The sequence below is a fragment of the Canis lupus genome, chromosome 15, assembly GCF_003254725.2.
Source record: "Canis lupus dingo isolate Sandy chromosome 15, ASM325472v2, whole genome shotgun sequence".
Classification (NCBI taxonomy): Eukaryota; Metazoa; Chordata; class Mammalia; order Carnivora; family Canidae; genus Canis; species Canis lupus.
The window spans coordinates 19,948,545-19,957,216 of NC_064257.1; the positions used below are offsets into that span (position 1 = coordinate 19,948,545).

The following is an 8,672-nucleotide window of genomic DNA, read 5'->3' on the forward strand; positions in this document are numbered from 1 at the left end:
ACAAAAGCAAAAATGAACTATTGGGACTTCATCAAGATAAGAAGCTTTCGCACAGCAAAGGATACAGTCAACAAAACTAAAAGACAACCTACAGAATGGGAGAAGATATTTGCAAATGACATATCAGATAAAGGGCTAGTTTCCAAGATCTATAAAGAACTTATTAAACTCAACACCAAAGAAACAAACAATCCAATCATGAAATGGGCAAAAGACATGAACAGAAATCTCACAGAGGAAGACATAGACATGGCCAACATGCACATGAGAAATGCTCTGCATCACTTGCCATCAGGGAAATACAAATCAAAACCACAATGATATCCCACCTCACACCAGTGAGAATGGGGAAAATTAACAAGACAGGAAACCACAAATGTTGGAGAAGATGTGGAGAAAAGGGAACCCTCTTACACTGTTGGTGGGAATGTGAACTGGTGCAGCCACTCTGGAAAACTGTGTGGAGGTTCCTCAAAGAGTTAAAAATAGACCTGCCCTACGACCCAGCAATTGCACTGTTGGGGATTTACCCCAAAGATACAGATGCAATGAAACGCCAGGACACCTGCACCCTGATGTTTCTAGCAGCAATGGCCACAATAGCCAAACTGTGGAAGGAGCCTCGGTGTCCAACGAAAGATGAGTGGATAAAGAAGATGTGGTTTATGTATACAATGGAATATTACTGAGCCATTAGAAATGACAAATACCCACCATTTGCTTCAACGTGGATGGAACTGGAGGGTATTATGCTGAGTGGAGTAAGTCAATGGGAGAAGGACAAACATTATATGGTCTCATTCATTTGGGGAATATAAATAATAGTGAAAGGGAATATAAGGGAAGGGAGAAGAAATTTGTGGGAAATATCAGAAAGGGAGACAGAACATAAAGACTCCTAACTCTGGAAAACGAACTAGGGGTGGTAGAAGGGGAGGAGGGTGGGGGGTGGGAGTGAATGGATGACAGGCACTGGGGGTTATTCTGTATGTTAGTAAATTGAACACCAATAAAAAATAAATTAAAAAAAAAAACAGGGATCCCTGGGTGGCGCAGTGGTTTGGCGCCTGCCTTTGGCCCAGGGCGCGATCCTGGAGACCCGGGATCGAGTCCCACGTCGGGCTCCCTGCATGGGGCCTGCTTCTCCCTCTGCCTGTGTCTCTGCCTCTCTCTCTCTCTCTCACTATCATAAATAAATAAAAATTAAAAAAAAAAAAAAAAAAAAAAAAAACAAATGGTGCCAAAGGGGGGTGCGAATGAAGTATGGTTGTTAATATATGTCTCCTAAATTGACATCAAATATTCCAAATCTAGGTAGTAATTTAAGGAGCAAATTAAAGAAACCCACACAATCAGACACATCCTTTTCCATTTTCATTCATGCAGTTTAGTTTCTATGCACTGAAAAGCCTGTTATCACAAAATTAGACAGCCACGAATGTAAGTGACATTTTTTTCCCTTTTCTTTTCTGATTACCAAGAGGATCTCACCTAAGATTAGAAAGTATTTTGGTGCATCACCTCTCACGGGAATGTAAAAAATAAATTGATAAATTTATGCACCACTGTGAATTCTTCATGACTGAGTTGTCAATTGCTTCCTTCAGGCAATGAGCCAATGTTTATTAAGTTGCTACAATGGGCATATCGTTTTGTGAGGTTTTGTGCAAAGTGTCAAAAGAAATAGCAGTAGATATGATTTCCATCAAAGACAGTTGTGATCTAATGAAGGAGATGAATAAAATATATAAGAATAGAGGAGAATAAAAGTATATATATATATATATCACTAGAGATCATGTATGTATCACTATAAAACAATGATTATAGCAATGATAGATACATGTCTAGAGACTGTAAAAATAGCCAGAATTAAGTGGAATTGTTCTCCATAGAAATATGGTAAAGTAGAAAGAACAATTTTCAAATTTTATAAAATTGTAAATCAAAGAAGTCTATGATATTCAAATACTCGTTAGACATTTTTTTTTGTATTTGGGATTTCAGTTTCTCAACCTTATCATCAAGACTCACTGCCTCCCATCATCAATATTTATTGAGCATTTACAGTGTACTAGGCACAATAGAACATACAGAAAACATTGTTCCTGCTCTTGTGGAGCTTACATTCTAAAAGAAAAAAAATACACCTCTTTTAAAATGGTATTTTTGTTTGGTGTTTTCTGCAAGGTACTGAGGAAATAGTCTGTAGGGTGAGCTTTGGGTATAACTTAGCCCCATCATTATTTAAAGAGAGGAAGAGGAAGGATTTTAAAGGCAGACAATGACCTTTCAGGATAGGTAGGGCTTACAAGGAGATAAACACAATCTCATCAACTAAGGAGAGATTTGCTGCAGTAAATAGGATGAGGGAAATAGTTTGTGGGATGCAAGCAAAGGAAGCAAGGTATCCTTAGACATTGAGTGGAGCCAGAAAGATCATGCAGCCTTTTATCCAAGTACATGGCCACCAAGTAGGAATGGTTGGTGACAAGAACAGAAGGCTAAAAAAGGTAATCCTGTGCACCTGACAGAAAGAATAAAGGATCAAAATTGAAGGCAGGCTATAACAATATCAAGAAATTCTTAAAAACAAAAGTGATTTGGAAGCACAAAACTTAGTTAATGCTACCCAATGTCATGATGGGCCAAGAACATTGTGGCTTCCTAAGTTAGGAAATACCATATACCAAAATTTTAAATGGAACACATTACTTTTTTCCAGTCAATCCCCTGTCTCTGAAAAAAAGCTTTTTTTTTTTTTTCCCAGGGTAGGGGAGGAATATGGGACATGGTTGGGAACAGTAGTAGTTATATTAGTAGTATTTTGTTATGATAAACTTTGTATTTAAACTTGGTAAAAGCCCATTAGCTGCCAAGAGGGAATAAGGAATAAATTTCCAAAAATGTACAATTTCCTTTAAAGAAGTTTCAGAACCAAGAAACTAATTTACATGAAGAGCTGTAGAGAAAGTAGTTGAAAAGTCCATTCATAAAACTTTCATTCCACTTACATGAACTTAATACACGTGTTCTTAACAATTATGCTTGGATTGTTCATGAAAATTTCATAAGACATTAAACAAAGCTAGCCATCATCTCAAGTTATTTCCCTGTTAACTATTTTTACAGCACATGCATGTTAGGCAAGTATCAAAAAAAAAAAAAAAAAAAAAAAAAAGAATCACAAAAGCAAAAAACCAAACCAAACCAAACAAACAAAAAAACCCTAAAAATAAAAAAGTTAAATACATGGGATTTTTGTTTTGCTGCTATGCTTGATATACATAAAGTAATGGATATTAAGCAATTCATTTTTACTGCATCTTTACTTGTACATATGTTCTTAGGTTGTCTAAAACATTTAAATACAAATAAAAGGAGTGTAGCAAAAATAATGAAAGCAAACAGCAGGTAACTTTACAAATAATGGAATGTGAACCGTTTCTGCCCCTATCCAGAGTAAATTGGGTCACAACTAAAGGAACACTTCTGCAACTGTACTCAAAGGTGTGCACATTGAGAATGAGTATTCCACAGATACTTGTGGTTCACATGTAGTATCTACGGGATACCCATTTCTACTACAGCCTTGTAAGTGCTCTAAACCTTAAAGTACCCACAATAACTACACCTGTATCTGGAACCAATTTTCTCTTTTACTCCCCACCAGGACAAACCAAGATGTGGGCAGTTTTCTTTGCTTAGACATGGAAGCAGTTTTAACACTGGCCCTTGTGAAGCCACAATGTACCAAAAGTACTATGCCAAACATTTATAACTAGTATAAAAATTCCACATCCCCATATTAGCCACCTCAAGATGAAAACAGATAACTCCCTAAATGTTAACTGGTTCTGCTCCCCTAATATTCAACATAAAAACCACATGGGAAATATAGAAATTCAAATAGAAGTAACATAAACCTGTCATAAATCGTAAACAAAAAACTATTTGTGGGACAGCATGAATGACAAATGGTCTACTGTGTAAATTTTAGAATGAGGCAGACAAAAGTTGGAAGGCCGGTTAATTTTCCCCTCCTTCTCCTGCTTCAGCTTCGTCTCCTTGGGTGTCCGATGTCCACAATGTCAAGTTGTCTCTCAGTAATTGCATTATTAGCGTGCTGTCTTTGTATGACTCTTCACTTAATGTATCAAGTTCAGCAATGGCTTCATCAAAAGCTGTCTTTGCAAGAGAGCAGGCTTTCTCTGGGGAGTTCAGAATTTCATAATAGAACACAGAGAAGTTAAGGGCCAGACCCAATCTGATAGGATGTGTTGGTTGCATTTCCTTTTTGCTGATTTCAAAAGCTTCTTGGTATGCTTGTTGTGACTGATCCACAATCCCTTTCTTGTCATCACCAGCAGCAACTTTGGCCAAGTAACGCTAGTAGTGTCCTTTCATTTTCAAATAGAAGACTTTGCTCTCTGCTTGTGAAGCATTGGGGATCAAAAACTTTTCCAAAAGAGATAGTACATCATTGCAGAGATCTCTTAGCTCATTCTCAATTTTCTCTCTGTATTCTTGAACCATCTGCTGTTTTTTCTCAGCACCTTCCGTCTGTTGCTCAATACTTGAGATGACCCTCCAAGATGACCTAGGGGCTCCTACAACATTTTTATAAGCAACTGAGAGAAGATTCCTCTCCTCATTGGGTAATTCAGCTCCTTGCTCAGTTACAGACTTCATGCAGGCTGGCATGTCATCATATCGCTCAGCCTGCTCGGCCAGTTTGGCCTTCTGCACCAGCTCATTTTCATCCATGACTGGGTGCTCTGTGTCTGGAGTGGGTGGCGGCGGACAGAGGGGTGCTCAGCAGTCTCTGGGCGGCAGCGGCGAGGCTGAGACTCTGTCCGTGGATCTGGCTGCTCACAGGCTACAGCGGCTCCACAGACACCCTCCTTAGACATTTTTATGACTTCTTGCAAACATTATGACTTTAGTTTTTCCAAGTTTCCAAGTCTGTGATTAATAGGTGATGTAAAATTGAAAAACTTCAATTCAAACCAATTTAGCACACATCTTTGACTTTTTGGAAGCACATAAAATTCATTCTTTTTCAGAGTTGCTCACATTTAAACACAAAGATAACTAAAAGGCTACTAAGCACAAATGAAACAGTACACAGAATCACCAGAAAAAATATTTATGATATTATGATAAAAGTTACTCATATTAACTCTCCATTAGAACGTTCATTATTTTGAATTTAACAGTAAAATAAGGTATCGTATTGATGTTACACATCAGTGAAAAATACATTGAAGTAGCAACTATTCTCTGGGTCTTTTGCAATTTGAAAATAACCGTGAACAATTACTGATTAAGAATTAACAATCACATTCAAAAGAGCTGAATCAATAGTGGTGATGGTATGTGGTTCATTTAGTTATGGAATGCAACAGCCTTGGAGTCAGGGTTTTGAATTCTGAATATCTTTAATTTTTATACTTTCATGCCACAAAAACCTGCAATAATTCATACTCCTTTAAGAAAAGTGTGATAGGGACACCTGGGTGGCTAGTGGTTGAGTCTCTGCCTTCGGCTCAGGGCATGACCCTGGGGTCCTGGGATCCAGTCCCACATTGGGCTCCCTGCATGGAGCCTGATTCTCCCTCTGCCTGTGTCTCTGCCTCAATCTCTGTGTCTCTCATGAATAAACAAATAAAATTGTCAATAAAAAAAGAAAAGAAAAGTAGGATAGAAGTGCCTGGGTGGCTCAGTCAGTGTCTAAATCTTAATTTTTGATTGGGTCATGATCTCAGAGTTGTGAGATGGAGCCCTGTGTCAGATTCCCACTGGGCGTGTAGCCCGCTTAAGAGTCTCTCTCTCTCTCTCTCCCTTTCCTTCTGCACTCCATGGAAAGAAAGAAAGAAAGAAAGAAAGAAAGAAAGAAAGAAAGAAAGAAAGAAAGAAAGAAAGAAGAAGAAAGAAAGAAAGAAAGAAAGAAAGAAAGAAAGAAAAGTATAATAAAATGGCTCAAATGCTAGGTGGGAACAGAGGATTATGATTCTAGTTCTGTTTTAGAAGATTATTAACTCCTACTTTGAGCAAATATTGTATATCTTTGAGCCTTGATTTCTTCATTTGTACTTTCATTCATTCAACAATTTTGGGTATGATCTATGGTGTGATAGGTATGGTTATGAAGTGATTAAATGAGAAGCAGTCTTTGCCTTATTAGGATGTATATAATAGGAGAGAAAGCAGTAAATGCACATAAGAATGTAGTTTCAGATTGTCAAACGTCTTTAAAGGAAAAAAATGGGGTGCTATGAGGGAGAACCAAGGGGCTGATGGCGAGCCATTTTTAAGTTTTCTGGTGACACCAGACTCTCTGGGAAAGTGACATCTGAGCAGAGACTTGAAGGTTGATGAGGAGATGGCCAGTTTTGAGAGAAGAAAAGGGAAAGGCTGTGCCAGGACAATAAACAACACCCGTGAGACCCTGGCGAGGAAGAATGCGGCATGTTTGAGGAATCTAGGGAAGCTGATGTGGTTGTAGCTGAAGAGACAAGAGGAGAGTGGTCACAGGGTGGGCTGAGTGAGAAACCGAGATCAGTGTAGGGACTCTCAAACCTCCGTCTTGTTCAGGGCATTGGGTTTTATCATAAGTGACGTGGGAAGCCATTGAGGAGTTTTAGATGAGTGATATGAACTTTCAGGCCTCAGTGTGGAGAATGGACTGAAGGGACACAAGAGGAAGGAAGAAGGAAAATGAAGAGACTTAATAATTGTCCACTTGACAATGATGGTGGTGGACTTTCCTTTAGGGTTGGTGATACAAAGGGACAGAAGGGGAAAGAACCAGCATGTATTACAGATGCAGAGTGGACAAATGTCATTAATAAATTGACTATGGGGGGATCCCTGGGTGGCTCAGCGGTTTAGCACCTGCCTTCAGCCCGGGGTGTGATCCTGGGGTCCTGGGGTTGAGTCCCACATCGGGACTGCATGGAGCCTGCTTCTCCCTCTGCCTGTGTCTCTGCCTCTCTCTCTCTCTCTCATGAATAAATAAATAAAATATTAAAAAATAAATAAATGGACTATGGGGATGAAGGAAAAAAGCAGTGTCCAGAATGACTCCTGGCTTTCTGGTTTCAGTAACTGGTAGACTAAGGAGGGGCCATTACTGAGGTGAGGAAGGCTGGGAATAATGATAACACCTATACCTCTGTGCTGCTTTGGGACTGCCTTTGGAAAGATCTATATATTTCCTGGGGTTGGTTCATATATAAACAAAAGCCATTTATAGAAATTGCATTCTGGTTTAGCATAATATAATATATTTCAAGGGCAACCTTGAAAAAATCAGATAATGGATTCTTTTTTTTTTACTAGGAAATAATATCTTGGGAAAATATGAATATTAATATACGCTACTGCATTGTGAGGGAAACAGAAAATCTAAGGAAAAAAACTTTACGTTTTTTTAAGTGGTATGTAGCAAACATTGAAAGAGTAAGATACATAAGTTGCAATGTTAGAGGGAGGAAATTAAGATATAAATAGATTGGTCTATAAAGCTCCCTAGGGACCATCTTCCTCATTCCTTGAAGAAAACTATTTATTGTTTTCCTATCTTCAGCAGCTCAGTGGTTGGGGTGGGCAAAGAGGATTTAGTGGTTGAGTCAGGTTTGGTATTTTTATGAAATGAGTGTAGGGAAAGAACCAGGATGCTCTTTGTAGACGTGGGTGGGAGAGTAATTAGAATTTTCTTGTGGCTGAAGACAAAGGAAAAGTGAACTAAAATTTAGGGATCGTGCATAGGAAACAAACTGAGGGTTGCTGGAGGGGAGGGGCGTGGGGGATGGAGTAACTGGGTGATGCGCATTAAGGAGGGTAAGTGATGTAGTGAGGTCTGAGTGTATTTTTTTTTTAAGATTTTATTTATTCATGAGAGACACAGAGAGAGAGAGAGAGAGGCAGAGAGACGCAGGCAGAGGGAGAAGCAGGCTCCCTGCAGGGAGTCCGATGTGGGACTCGATCCCGGGACCCTGGGATCAGTACCCGAGCCAAAGGCTCAACCACTGAGCACCCAGGTGCCCCAGTACGGTGTGTTGTATAAGACTGAGGAATCACTGAACTTTATCTCTGAAACTAATAATACACTCTGTTAATTAATTGAATTTAAGTTAATTTTAAAAATCTAGGGATTGTAGCAACAAGCAGTTAGTTACTCCTTTCTCATGATAAAAACCTAAGACAAAATGCACCATGCAAGTTCCTAAATTCATCCTGTTGTTTCGTGCTGCTAGGACATTTCTGTATGACAGATCTGATCTGGATAGTGCTAGAAAAAGCACCGGGCTGGGGACAAGTGCCAGACCTGCTGCATACTCAATGTGGGACTTTGGGCAAGTTCCTTAACATTATTCAGTCTGTTTCTTCATTTATAAAATAGGAACTGTAGTACCTGCCGCAAGAGTATCCTTGAAGGCCAAATAATATTTTCTTTTCTGAAATGCCCGCTATTATGCCTGGAGCTCTGTGGGCTGTCAATAAATAATTATTGAAGTAGAATCATGTAATTGCTCCTTTAAAAATAACAGATATAGTAAATATTCTGCTAATGAAATCATACTACTTTTAGATCGAGATTTTTCACTTTTAAATTGGTATTTTAGGGGCACCTATGTGGCTCAGTCAGTTGAGTGCCCAGTTCTGGG

The 8,672-nt window shown here is 39.0% G+C and overlaps 1 pseudogene; it reads right to left on the minus strand.

Moving 5' to 3' along the window:
- Nucleotides 1-2,985: 2,985 nt before the first annotated feature.
- LOC112654347 (14-3-3 protein zeta/delta-like) lies at nt 2,986-4,889 on the minus strand (annotated as a pseudogene).
- Between the last annotated feature and the right edge of the window lie 3,783 nt (nt 4,890-8,672).